At 41.8% G+C, this 14,650-nt stretch overlaps 1 protein-coding gene across 5 annotated transcripts in view; it reads right to left on the bottom strand.

Annotated features, from left to right (window-relative positions):
* LOC127378846 (beta-1,3-galactosyltransferase 1-like) overlaps window positions 1–13,534 on the bottom strand; it is a 101,986-nt gene extending 88,452 nt beyond the window's left edge. For 2 of the 5 annotated variants that reach the window (XM_051428132.1, XM_051428131.1), the window contains exons 1-2: window positions 13,453–13,527; window positions 3,097–3,176 (exon numbers count right to left, since the gene is read on the bottom strand). The gene's annotated coding sequence lies outside the window, so the exon portion shown is untranslated. Of the gene's footprint in view, window positions 1–3,096; window positions 3,177–13,452 lie in introns of all 5 variants that reach the window. The other 3 variants (XM_051428134.1, XM_051428133.1, XM_051428135.1) reach the window with 2 other exon arrangements.
* Between the last annotated feature and the right edge of the window lie 1,116 nt (window positions 13,535–14,650).

Raw genomic sequence — 14,650 nt, 5'->3', positions numbered from 1 at the left:
CTGGTAAACTGTACATTGCTGCCATACAACTCTTTTATGTGTCCTGTTTAACATGCATGGGGACGGCTGTGTGCTTGTCTTTGAACCTCACAACTATTGAAGCATCTTTTGGCGTCACAGGACATCAAACACGTCTCAAAGGCTGTAGGGAGTCGGGGCTGCAATCCCACAAAGCGCAAAGCAGGACCATCATCCCCTGGTTCATTACACATGGGCTGTTTATATTCAATATGAATTGGACGCCGTCATGGCAGAAGCAAATAGGTGATGGCAGCGGGCCGTCCTGTTTTTTCTCTCTATAATAAGAGGTGAAAGTGTTTTTCTTTATGAGAGTTTTGTATTTGCTCTCCATAACATGATAGAGCAGGGGTGACACAGCAACAATTCCAAGGCTGGGACGCATCAGTGATGACTCGGCTGAATAAAATGACTCGGCAACAAATTTTCCCCACAGCGGATTCTTGCCGGGAAAGGTCACCAGGTGTCCGCCATTTAGCCGGCGCTGTTTTTCCCATAGAGATGGAGGATGACAGTGATTAATGAATAAATTATTATATGAATATCAATATCACCTGCTGAGCTGGTAAACAGGAGTACATCCAATCACTGCGTACCCACATTAAGGAGTTATTTTGTGTTTCTGTTCCACATTATTGCAATATCCTTGTTTTGTTGCTTTTGGGTGCAATTATGATCCGTATAATCATTCCAGCTTTCGCTATTTCTTCGCGATGCTTCAATATGAAATGAGATTAAATCACTGTGATTTAAAGATGAATCACTAACTACATATCAATTAAAGTCATTACAGAAGATGAAAATGCTAAAGTTACATCAGAGGCTTATCAATAATCCCCCAATAAACAGATTCAGGCGCCAATATCACCGTCGCCAACACCAAGCACACTGAAACTACAACTCCACACGTCCATAAAACAGAGCAAATGCATGTCTGTGATGTGGATACACTGCATATTAATGGCCACTCTTGTGTAAGTAAAACCCACAGCGCCTGGAGCTGATTAAATATGAAAAATCATCCAGAGAATGTAATCAACCGCGTCGTGAAAAATGCATGGGATTCACATATTAGAGAGGACACAGTGTGCATCTCGGCAGAACACACATTAGCCTGGCCCTGTTACATTATTTTTTCTGTGAAGGCAACTAGATAAGACAGACATTCCTGAAGTAATCTAAGCAGATAAAAGGTTCTTTAGAGCTGGAGCTTCAGACAAGTCATTTATCATTTCACATCAGAGCATTCATGGTGCAAAGCATGTATGCAGTCAAAACTCAGCAAGTCAGTAGCCCACCTATAGTATTCCCATCTATGCACAACATATTTACAGGCTTTTCTGGAAGAATAAGTGTGCACTGCATGCCTAGAGTACAAAACTAACAAAACAGTGCCCTGAATGCCTGAGAATAAACATGCTCCGAGAAATGATTATACCAAACAAACCTCAAGCGTATTTTGCCTCTATCCCCATGTCTTCTTGGGTGCTCAAAGGGAAGAATATATATATATATATATATTTATTTTTTACCCTTGTGCCACTGTGAGAGACACAGTCAAACAACAAATAAAGCACGTCTGGTGCAATAAATAAAAAAGAAAAACTGAGTGTGCGCACTTGCTCAGATATACTCCCAATATTGTTTCTCATCTGTCAGTGTTGCAACCACATGGGCCTTTGTGGTCTGCGTGATCATAACACATTTCTACTTGGTGTTTTGCTTTTGTCATGTACCACTAGGGATGCAGATTATCTTTCAATTAATTGTTTGGTCTAAACAATGTCAGAATTTGGTGATAATATATTTAATTTGTTATCAAAGAACAACAAATATTCACATTTAAAACAGAAAGTAGAGAGTAAAGATTTTTTTTTCTGATGACCTGGTCCATTATCAGAACTGTTGTTTTGTTGTTTCCCTTTGATGTACCACACACACATTTGCTATCTCTGTGGTTACAATATCCACAGATTTATAAGCTACATATAATTTTATTAGGAGCACCTGTTGGTAGTGCTTGCACTTTTCTTCCAACGCGCTTAAATAAATAAAATAAAACCTGAAAAATGCAAGTAAGAATACGCTGAATAAGTCCTCTCCTATTATCATTCAGGCAGCCTAACCTAGAGTTATTTGACCTTTTAAGGCTTCCTCACAGCTGTTCCCAGGAAAGAAAGAGAAATAAATGAGACAAACCTCTTTGAGAACACAGTGCAAACATTACAGATACACCTCCACCAACTGTATCCTTGAGCATGAATACACATTGGAGTCCGAATATGGAAGGAACGGACTATAATATACTTTACTTCGACCTTGCCGCCTACTGTGAAGATTATACCGTGAACATGTACAATGGAGAGCATTTGCTAAGAGTGCAAACCCCCACCAAGGCTAATCATTTCACCTAAATTGCTCTTGGAAAAAAAGATTTTATTCCTGCTGCAACATTTCACTCACTTTTAAACTGATTTCTTTTCCCTGAAAGCACCTTTAGGATGTCCTATTGATTAATTATTGTCATTGTTATGCTATGCTAAATGAATCACAAATCCCTCCCAAAATTGTTTCTTAGATAGTCTGCCTGTCCTTCTGATACTACAGCCGTCTGCAAAGAGAAATAAACGGGTGACATGTACAATCACGTGCCAACTCCCATATGCCGCGCTTCGCTTGTACAGCAAACTAGCCACGTTTTCCAAATGCCATATCAAAGTATGAGTGCAGAGGTTGTTATGGACGAGGGTACATTTCACACTTTCTTTGGCTGACTCGGATATTAGGCCGTATTTATTTGAGCAGGAGTACACAGCCCAAGAAAGGCGGCGGAAAAGAGGCCGAGGCTGGTGCCACATTAGTCGTGGAAAAGGATATGGCTGGCGGGGACCTGAGCTGCCGAGACCAAACAGCGATTGGTGGTGCTTTTGCTCAAATTACCCTCCGATGCCAACAGAGACTGAATCATCCTGCTGCAATGAATTTCAGCGTGGGAAGTTGTTGCTGGATGCCGTCGCCAACCCCGAGAGGGCCTGTGTGTGTGTGTTGCTAACATTATGCAAGTTTTTTACTACTCACTTGGACAGACAGAGGTGTGCCGGAGACCTTCTTCAGGATCCCGAAGACAAACAGGAAAAGACAACCAAGAGCAGCAGGGCCTAGAGGGCAGATGACCATTGAGTGAGTATTTTTGTCACTTAACACTTTGTTTTGGTCAACCAAGTGTGAGTGTGTGTGTGTGTGTGTGTGTGTGTGTGTGTGTGTGTGTGTGTGTGTGTGTGTGTGTGTGTGTGTGTGTGTGTGTGTGTGTGTGTGGTGATACAGGTGATTCAATGATTCAGGTTCGATGAGCAGATTCTGAACTAGATTCAGATTTAATAAAATGCTATTGAACCCAATCCCTAATGAAATTTAATTAACAAACAAACAGAGGTGAAAATTAGAGCTTAGTAATAGTTCAACTATTTTAATAATCCATTAATCGCTTAAGTCATTCTTTTAAAAAAAAGGTCAAAAACTCTCACATGTGAAGACTTGCTGCTTTTCTTTGACTTATGATGGAACAGAACATAACTGTGATGGCTACTTTTCCTTTTTTTCTGACATGTTATTGACCAAAAATAACTGGCAGATTAATTGATTGATTGCACTCCTACTGAAAAAATAACTGTAGGCATATGTAATAAAGACCCAATTTAATCTTTTACGCCTGCTTTCCACCCCTGCTATCTATTAGGGAGGAATTCATCCTTTCTGCAATCATCGATATTGAGAGCTGAAGGAAAAATCCTTTATGTGAGTTGTTGATGTGATTGACTACACGTCTGTTACATGTTGCTACCAAAGTGAAGCACTGCTTTGTGTTTCAAACAGCACAAAAGCTTTACATGTAGAAAAGCGGAATACAAGCTCTGCAGCCTCTCAGCATATCATCCCACCGTGTGTGTACGGTAACCTGCTGCAGCTTCATATCTCCAACAAGAGTGGATCAAGATCAACCTCACAGCTGTTTGATAGGAAACATCTGTTCAGTCCAGAAGGTCAGCTCAGAAAGTTTATTATCTGGGTCTGTCAGTCTCATTTAAATATATTTCTTCTTCTCACTCCTGAGAGCAGAGGCAGTTAACAAGACCAACTGGGATAAGATAGGGATAAGATTGCTCCACATTAAATCCGCCTGCCCTCAAAATCAATTTGGTAGACATCATTTTGAGAGGCAAATGTCAGATTTACATACAGGCCTCAAAGGATAAAGACACTTAAACATGCATTCACTGTATCAAATATCCCTGAAATAATTGCTGCTGCATCTAGTTAGTCTAAGATTAATGATGCTCTGTATGTTTGTGCACACATAGTAGTGCATTCTCTATAATTAGGCCAAGGAGTCAAACACATGACTATTTAAATGGCTCCACGGAAGCTTGTTGAGAGCAGAGAGTGAAATCTACCAGCATTCAGCCCAATATTTAGAATTATACATACATACAAACATACAGCCTCCAGGATAAACGTACATATCTTCCACTGAGGCGACTGACGGGTGAGCAGCACTTTCTGTATTTAATTAATTTAGCTGAAGAACTAAAAACAGCATGACTTTGACTCCTCATACCCAGAACCCTGCTGCATATAAATATCAGTATGGAACCATGTTGGGCTGCTATAAAGAGGATTAGAGAGAGAAGGAAGGGGGGGAATAAGACAAAATAAAATGATTATGCTTTTTTCTAGCACTACCATCTGCTGTCGAAATGGGACGACGATGGCGGAAGCACAATGCTACTGTCCACCATGTCTTCCAAAAGTCTTTTTTTCTAATTGAGAAAAACAGCTTCCTTACTGGGGGATGAATTTTGAAAACAGATGGTTTTGAATGTGCTTCATAAGCCACAGGGTTGCCAAATATGCCCAACATAATGGACTACATAAACTTTCAATTCAGAACCTCAAAATTAGAGTGACAAGGTATCCATGCGGCAGCAGAGATAAGGCGGAAGCATGCCCTAACACAAACAAAGCCTCCTCATATTATGTCTATAAATTCAGCGCTCTCGGAGGCCAAACAGCCTGTAGAGTTACACGGGTAGACGGCTGATAGGGCCCTCTCCCCTCTATCCCTTACTGTTTGACCACTCCAATGAAAATCCAATCATCTACTTGACCGAAGGGGAGAACATCAGTAGACGCAGCGGCCAGCTTGGCAAACCAGCAGAGTCCCGTCATCAAAACCCAATTAAAAAAACCCAGGGCTAGGAGACTCAGCTCTGCACTCATCCCATGCCAAAAGTGGTGGCGGATGGGGGGGCTCGGCTGGCTTTGCAGCAGAGCCTCGCATGTGGAAATGGGAAGGCAACGGCAGCCAACATGCAACCGCAGCTGGTAGAGTATGAGATAACAGGATGCGGGGGAGCAGCATGAAGCTAGCACAGCCTTGCTCTCCCTGCCTCTAACCGGCTGTGTAATGCGAGTACAAACATTAAAATGAATTGCCATGACCCAGGGGTGGAAGTAATAAATTACAACTGCTCACAGTACTGTGGCTACGTCATTAGAGTGAAGCCTCTCATTTCACTCTTACTTAAGTATGCATCATGTAATCTACTCTACTACTAAAATAATAATTTGCATAATAGTTTGCGACTGTGCAGGCCTACAATTTGAATTAAATCCAAACCTTTAATCTGCATTTTTGCAGCCAATATGCCAGAGACACACGAGGGGGAAGTGCCCCAAAGCGCTGCCCGCTTCCTTTCGGTGCCCATTCTAACCAATTTGGCTGCTCAGATGGAGCGCACTGGGGTGTCTTCTATTTTTTTTATTTTCCACACGCTGCGAGCAAGGAAGCACACTGCAGGCCACAATGAAAACCATGAAAAAAAGGGGTGGGAGAGAGGACTACACTGACCAGAACAGCACAGGTTAAGTGAAGATTCGGAGAAACAGAGAGCAAATGGAGACAGATTAGACCATTGGATAACTTTTTATAGATATGTACACTAATGAGTAGGTTCAGAAACATTTTCTATATTCTTTTAACAAACAAAATTCCTGTTTTATCTGTTCATTTGTCTAGAAAACAAATTGCCTAAGTTTGATCCATTCATACCTTTTAACATTTATCAGACAAATGTAATTTGCTATTGATAATGCAATGGTTACTTTTTGAGGAGAATACTAGTATATTTTTAACACCAGTAGTTTTAGTTGTAGTTGAGGAATATTTCAGTATTCTTTCCACCACTGCTGTGACCCTCAGAGCTTCGCACAAAGGGAATAAAATGTAACACGGCGCTTAACCAAGACTCCCACTACAAAAGTCAGCCTTATTGAACAATGTAATCACCCGGCTGTTTTATCAGACCTGGCTGCAGCAGTAAGTAACTCACCTCAGCAACCTGAAATGCACCAGAGACGAGGACGTGATTTTAGGTGAAGCTCTCACAACTTATTACTTTTTCATTCCTTATCATGTGTGATTTTTGTAAACAAAAGCAGGGAAATGCTATGCTATTACTTTAACTGTGGCATGCATCAAATCTAGTAAATACAACCAGATATAATAACAAACAACCGAGCGATTTGTTGTTTTATTCATGTGGCATATTGTTGAAACGACTGGCGGCTAAAAATCAGTATGATGGCAGTCTGGTGTTGTTGGATTAGAATCTATCATCTGTGCCTATAGAGTCGTATTCAGAACTGGGGGACACGTGTGGCCAAGCTCCAGCCAACAAGATTATCAAATGATCCAATAAACTTTGGACGGCAGTCACAGACATGATCACAACGCGCTAAGCTCGACAGATGAAACACATAGCCGGGCCTGTGTAGCTTTCCAAACCCTTCTCCTCAGAGAGAGAGAGGGAGAGAGAGAGGGAGAGAGAGAGAGCGCCAGTGTGGAGCAACAGCATAGGTCAGAGCACATCAATGTGAAACCAGCGAACACCCTCGGAGAAAGAAAAGGAATCAGAGAGAAATCCTACAGCCACAGCGGCACAAAACTCAAGACCTTATAAAAGATGACAGCCTTGTAAGTTACAGCCTCCTCCTATCAGTAATTACAGTGTAGCCAGACAGTCATGAAATCTAATGCATTGTAAATTATGAGGTGTTACACAGAAACCATTAATTTTGCATGAAAACGGGCAACTGGGCAGAGCCTTCCTCCGCTGGTTTGATCCCCCATGTTGCGATTACATTAAACAATTTGGTCATTCATTATTCAGAAAGAAGGCCAAGTGAATAACAATAAACCCGCCGAGGGACCGATCTTTTTGTTTGCCCCGCCTCGAGAGGTCAGGGGAGATGCTCAAGGATGCAACAGGGGAGTATTCAAAGGATGGTACTGCTCAGTGAGAGACCACAATCACTAACTTATCAGATAGAATTTGTGTTTCAAACCGGTCAGAGAAAAGTTACCTTCAAAGTCTTTATTACAGCAGCACTATAGTTGACATTGCTCAGTAAAAAGTGCTGCTGAACAGTTGCTCACTTATGATAATGAGAAAATGCTGGTACGTCGGGTCTGACAGTGTTTTGATATGTGACTGTCAACCCCCAGTGCTACTGTTAACAGCTCCGTACTAAAGCAGCTTAATCCAACACAAACCACTTCACACCCGCAGGTCTCAGTTCAGAGCTTTTAAAGGTAAACACCCACATTGTTTAAGCAGCACAAACACTCACCACTCTGTTGGTCTCTTGTGAACAACACATTAAAACATCAAGAATTATATTAAAAATCATCTTTGGCTAGGAAATCAGATCTTATTAACTTTACATTTCTACCTACAAACTGTACATTTATATACACTGTAGGGATGGGGCCGATCCGATCCCGTATCGGTATCGGGACCGATACCAGCGTAATTCACGTATTGGAATTTCCCGATCCAACCTGCGCAGATTTCCGATATCCATGAGCCATGTCTGCGTTAACGTTGTCTGCTGAAATGACTCCACAGGTGATTCCTGCCGGCCAGTCTGCTAGCTGGCTGCAAACTGTGGAATGGACTTCCTGAACGGAGGCGCGGCTCAATGAGACACAGAGTTATGAGACACGCCTCCGCTCAGGAAATCCATTCCGCAGTTTGCAGCCAGCTAGCAGGATAGCATTGAGCAGCATTGTGGCTAGCCAACATGTCCGCTGTGTGGAAATACTTTACACTGGAAACACCACAGAGCAACACAGCAAAATGCAATGTCTGCAAAGCCGTAAGTCAGAGACGCGGAAGCGCCCTCGCGTCGTACAACACTATGACCGCAATCCAACACTTAAAAAAAGCAACACACGAAACAGCACGAGGATTTTTTAGGCAAGCTGTCAGGAATCACTTCTGGAGTCATTCCAAAAACAAGGTAAACTCCAGGCAGACAACATGAAAGCTAAAGGGATTACCGAGTGTGTGTGTGTGTGTGTGTGTGTGTGTGTGTGTGTGTGTGTGTGTGTGTGTGTGTGTGTTAGATGTTTACAGTTATTGCACTTTTCTTATATTTCAGATAATTGACATTTTAAAACCTTGATTTATTGATACTACAAGAGCCAGTGTACTTGATTTGTGCTGTTCAGATGCACACTGTTTTATTGATAGTGTGTGTGTAAGATGTTTACACTTATTGCACTTTTCTTATATTTCAAGACTCAAATATTTGACATTTGGGGAATTTAATAAATATTGACATGACAATCAATTTGAAACCCTTACAGTTGCATATTTGTTTTCAGAATGGGATTTTTCCTTTTAAAAGGATTTCCTGTTTTTCTGACTTCCTTTTCTGACCTTATGCTTACCTCAAGTTGCCTTCTGGGACATACATGCATACATACGTACATATCATACTTGCCTGTTGAGGAGTTTATTCATATTATCTCATATAAAATCAACAATAATGATAATAATAATATTAAGGAAAACAGAGCTCTGGTATCGGAATAGTATCGGTATCGGCCGATATCCAAATTCAGGTATCGGGATCGGATCGGAAGTGAAAAAATGTGGATCGGTGCATCACACTGTTTATATACATTTACATACCACTATTGTCAAATATTTATCTAAGCATGCTGTGTATATATAGACATGTACATGCCTACTTCATGTATATTAATCATTCAGTATTTATTCCAGCACTCTGCTGCACCGCACTATTGTATTCTGCTTTACAATTTATAAAAGTTTGTATGTTGTTGTTCATTGTTGCTTTTTATATACATTAATAATTTTACTTGTATAACTTTATGTTCTCTTTATGTAAAATTGCCCAACTGTATGTCTACAGTAACATTGAGAGCAACAGAAACTGGAGTCAGACTCCTTTTATGTCCACATAGTTGGCCAATAAAGCTAATTCTGATTTCACTAACTAAATGCTAACACCAGCACAACTCAAAGATGTCTCATCATTAAATGGATATCCACTTTACCAGCTGCTTCCTCCAAATACTGGAGCTCCTGATTCAGAAGTCAGTCAGATCAAAATATTGATATGAATCAAAACTTTGAGGTGATCAGTTTGTTCATTTAAAGAAGAGTTGATGCTCTTTCACTTCCTAAAGAACAACAAAAACACACAGTGGCTAGTGGCTAGAGCTTTTCACAATAACCACAATAAAACGCAGCGCTTTTGACAACACAACCGCAGGGGACATCACCGGGCCGAGCAGGTTCACAGCCCGGGATAACAACTTCACACAGGGCCGCCTCACTCACTCTGGAAAAACTCCAGACTGGAAACACCAACAGTCTTTTAGTGGAAAACTCTCACTGGTGATCTTGTGACCGCTGGTTATCCCAGTTTACCACAGCTGTGGCGTTTGTGTCCCGCAAATGTTTCAGTTTAAGGAGTGACCCTGTAACTGGCAACCTTCAGTCCAATATTTGAACTAACTGGTAACTTTATTAGGCTGAAAGTTAAAAGTTAACATGGTCACAGACCCAGGAGGCAGGAGGAGGGAGATCCTGTCCACGGTGGTGTTACTGAGGTGATGTAATGAGTCACCACCCAACTGTTTCTCTTTTGTTGTTTTTCCAAGCTGCAGAATTAGCATTAGCTGAGTTAGCTCAAATCCACAGCCACCATCTTAAACTGGCACCTGCTACAGCTTGTTCAAACCCTGTTAATTATGTAAGTTATAATTACAATCATGGCTCACGCAATGGAAAATTACACCTTTTCCCATTAAGGTTTTTTTTTTAATTGTTCATTCCTGAGTATAGTGAACATATTTAAAGTATAATAAAACTGCAAGAGTGCAGCCTACCAGACACACTGAGCAAACAAAGTGCAGACAGTGTTGAAGTATCGTCATGCTACGTGCACACATTGGCTTCCATGTTACTCACATCAGATACCACACAGCCCTCTGTGTATATTTAGCATTTTGCAGCAGCCACCTGGATGCATGAGGGCAAAGAGAAAGGGTCTAGCAGTGTAGTGGAGGAAACACAGCATCAGCACGTACAGTGGTGAGTGTGGTACAGCTGCATGTATTCAAAGGGAAACAATGGATATCCATCCTGTGATGCTCAGTGCAAAGAGGGAGCATTGTCATTTCGTTTCTCTGTACTTTCCGTGATTTCTAAAGTTTCACATTTGCGGCACAATGTGTCTCACCCTGATGATGTCAATCACAGATGGTCATATCACGTATCTCGCTTGCCAAATAGTCCATTCGGAGCGAATCTGTGATAGTGGCTGAGCCCTTACTCAGCAGAGAAATGGGTATCTCTTCCTCTTCTATGACGGATTCATTCCTCTCTGTGTGTGACGTCTGAATGCCGATGCCAGAAGATTTGGAGTGACTGACACTAAGTCCTGATGATGAATAGCGGAAATTAAACCAACGGTGGTGACAGGGACAAAAAAAGCTAAATTAAACGCAAACTAAAGCAGCAGTCACCAAGAGAGACTCAAAACAAAACAGCATATGTTCCCCGAGGGCACCAAAATGCTACTGCACGCGGTAACAAACAGCAACCCACCAACTGACAGATTCTCCCTTTAAACTGTGTTGACAAGGAGAGCGGCGGGAAAAAAAAGTGCATTGAAATTGTGAACGAGTTAATAAGCTGATCTGTAATACACTTTCTCTATTGCGCTCTCCGCGAACGCCATCCATCACTGTCACATACAGTTTATCTCATCTAGGAGGGCGGCGTTGTACCATAAATCGAATTCCAATCGCTTCCAGGACAAAAATATGATGTAATTAAGAGAATCTGGTCTTGCCTGAGAGCTTCCTGCAGATTCATTTCAGCCAAAATAAAAAGGCTTCAATCTCCTATTTTGCGCTACGAGTGAGAACAGCATCAAATTATTTAGTGTGGAGCATTTCAAAAGATCAATTCTGTGTGTCACGTTGGCCCAATAACTCTAACAGACAGCATGCCTTCACATATAAAACCCCCAACATGAGGGTTAAATGAGTTAAAACCGTCTTATTAGATGCACATCCAGGGGCTTGCTTCCTCTCACAGGATATCAATAACATGTAGTTCACAACACAACAGATGTAAACGGCCTATTTATAGATATAAGGGGTTGTGATTCAAAGGTGTTTAACAGTGATTTGCTACTACCACGGTTGTTTAAAAATAAAAGGGGGTTGAAAATCATTGATCTATGGGAATTTACAGGCGTCATAAGGAGGAGATTCTGAGGGGTTCTTTGCAGGGCTGCAGCAGTAACTTATTGGCCCGCAATCATTATCATAATCATCTTTTAAAAGACTAACAGCTGTGGTATGATGAGGAACTTATTAGCTCTGATCTAAACATCCTTAATTCTGGGAAGAGCTCCTAAATCTGAACATTTGTCGGCGCTTTAGTGGCAGAGAATTACCTAAATCAAGATTCAGCCTCATCAAACGGAGGCTTTGCAGTCACGTTAGTCTGCCAGAAGATAAAAAATGGAAATTGGAAGAGGATGTCAAGCAAGCTGAAATCAATTAACATTTTTTTCTTTCTTTCATCAGTTGTTCTATCACCTCCAGTTCAACAAACTAGACCTCCAAACCCATGTTCATCACTGTCATCTGAAGTCATCCGTGTGTGTGAGGGACCCATTTTGATATGCCACTGCCTAATTGAGATTAAACCACTGTATTTCATGTCACAGGAGATGAATGGAGGACTGTGGGACATTTCTGAAATTAAATGGAACATTTTCCCCCTCCACTTTTACAATATCAGTACCTGGTCGCGCGCCAGTGCACAGGCTTAAATGAGAGAATTTGGCAGGGCTGCCAGTATTAACGACCCGGGCAGCGTTGTAAGGTTGAAAGCCACGGTGGTCACAAAAGAGATGGGGCTTGGCTTCTCTGGTATTACTCCACGGCACACACACACACACACAAAAAAAAACCCTACCAGTGTGGGTAAGTATTGATGTAGCCACTTCAAGGGGGAAGAGTAATTCCAAAAAAAAGAGGATCAGTCCTGTAGGAGGGAGATGCGTTTGAGATCTGTGGCATTCATGTTTCAAAGCAACTGTCAAAATAAATCTCCAGACATGGATTTTTTTTGGGGGGGGGAGGCTTAGGCATACTGTTCACAGCCAGCAGAGACACTGGCCGTGAATTGTTGTTATGACCCCTTGACAACAAGGTAAAATCCCATTGAGCAGCTTGCCACAGAGTGTTATATCCCCCTGCTTTCCATTTTTACTGTCCCCTTTCACTTCCTTGGAGGAGCGTAGCAGCATAAGTGATAAAGCACAGCATGGTGACACTCATCCCTTTATGCAATGAAACAAGAGGACTGATGGGGTTTTTACTAGTTCATATTAAGTGACACGGATTAGGAGCCGGATAAATCATTGTGCTTAATATTAGGCTATAAAGTGCACAGCATTATGAAATGCACAAAGCTCTCATCTACTTATCTGGATTTATTCTGTCTGTGCCTGGCTCTCTCTTTTTCCCCCCTCACACACACACACACACACACACAGACATATATAAATGCCAATAAGCCAGACACAATCGAGCCAACTTATCTGAATGATGGCGCGCACTTAAAACGACATATTAAGTCTGGCCGTGATGGCAGGCTGACCTATTAGAGCTGTCTAACCCCACACCGGAGAGGAAGCGGCTCCAAAACACCAGCACTTACATCCGAAAGGACTCAACTAAAACCTTCAAGTTCAAAACGCCACAACAGGACAGTTCAGACACTATATATTAAAACAAAACAGCCAGAGGAAGCTGAGGGGGCAGAATGAACTGAAGGGTCAAAACAGCCCATTTAAGAACCAAAAGCAGCCGCTAACTCAATTTCACTTCCCCAAAAAGAAGCAGCATCCGTCCGGTGGCAGGAGAGAGCCTGGAGCGGACAGTTAGTGCCCGGGAACGCCAGCAGTCGCACCGCGCACCGGAGAAAAGCAAAAAAAAAAAAAAACGCAGTCTTTTCTGCATTTTTAAGCACCTACCCGGTGTTGTTCTCCGTGTTTCCGTCGTTTATAACTTGTCCTGGGTGTCCTGGAGGTGGTGGTGGAGAGAGGGAGGGGGGGGTGGGTGGGCGCGCGCTCCGTCCGCTCCACACCGCGCGGATGCCTCCTCTGCTGCTCGGCGTCTCGCGCTGCACGCTCGTGGACGGGGAGGTGGGGGCGGAGGTAGAGAGGGGCATGTCCAATCAGCGGCCGCCTGACGAGGAGGGATACAGCCAATCGACGGGGCAGGAGAGGAGAGAGGAGAGAGGAGGATGCTGCTTTGTTTAACGGAGATTGACTTTCAGGCGACGGAGCCACCGCTTGTCGCGGCTGAGTGATCTGATGGGTCCGATGGCATCCGGGCGACAATAAACCCGGTCCCGGTTTAACTGCTCCTGTTAAGGGTATCCTCATTTAATAGAAACGACACTACCAAAGGAGAAGGTTCACTTTTTTTTTAAAGTGGAAAGAGACAACTTTTTTTTAATTTAACTCATCATTATGTGTAATGGCGGTGTATAATAATATCATTATGTGTAATGGCTATAGAATAATGACACAGTCCGCCTTTAGATTGGTTCTCTATAAGCGTTCACTGTGCCACTGGTTCTCAGACTATGCAGAGGAAACTCTAAAATAGTTTTTAAAATAAATAAATAAATAAATACATTTAAAAACATATAATAAAGTTTAAATACTTAAAGGATTTAGTGGCATCTAGAGGTGTTGTTGCAGATTGCAGCTTCTTCGCTTCACCCTTACCTGCCAAGCCTGTAGGAGGAACTAGGGTGGCGAAAAACATTTATTTTAAATGTATTTAATTTGATAATCACTTGATCATTAGAGCTAGTTTTTCTAAGAGGTGGAATTGTAACTGATTACATTTATTCAAATACTGTACTTAACTACAATCTTCCTTTCAGAGGCAAATATTGTACTTTGTGTTTATCTACAATTTTCAATCAGAACTATAAATTAAACTACCCGGAAGTTCGTACAACTACAGATGAAACAATTAGTTGATCAATTTTGTCTTTTACAACAGCAAAGTAAATATCTTTAGATGTCACCTTGGGCTTTAGGAAATTATGAGTATGAGCCATTTTCAATCTGTTATAAGCAATGAATTGGTTAATTGGAAACATATTTGTCTGATTAATTGATAATGAAAATAATAATTAGTTTCAGCCCTAAATCA

This window comes from Dicentrarchus labrax, unplaced genomic scaffold, assembly GCF_905237075.1.
Source record: "Dicentrarchus labrax unplaced genomic scaffold, dlabrax2021, whole genome shotgun sequence".
NCBI lineage: Eukaryota > Metazoa > Chordata > Actinopteri > Moronidae > Dicentrarchus > Dicentrarchus labrax.
Note: the sequence above shows the minus strand (reverse complement) of the source record. Positions and strands in the feature narration are given on the sequence as shown.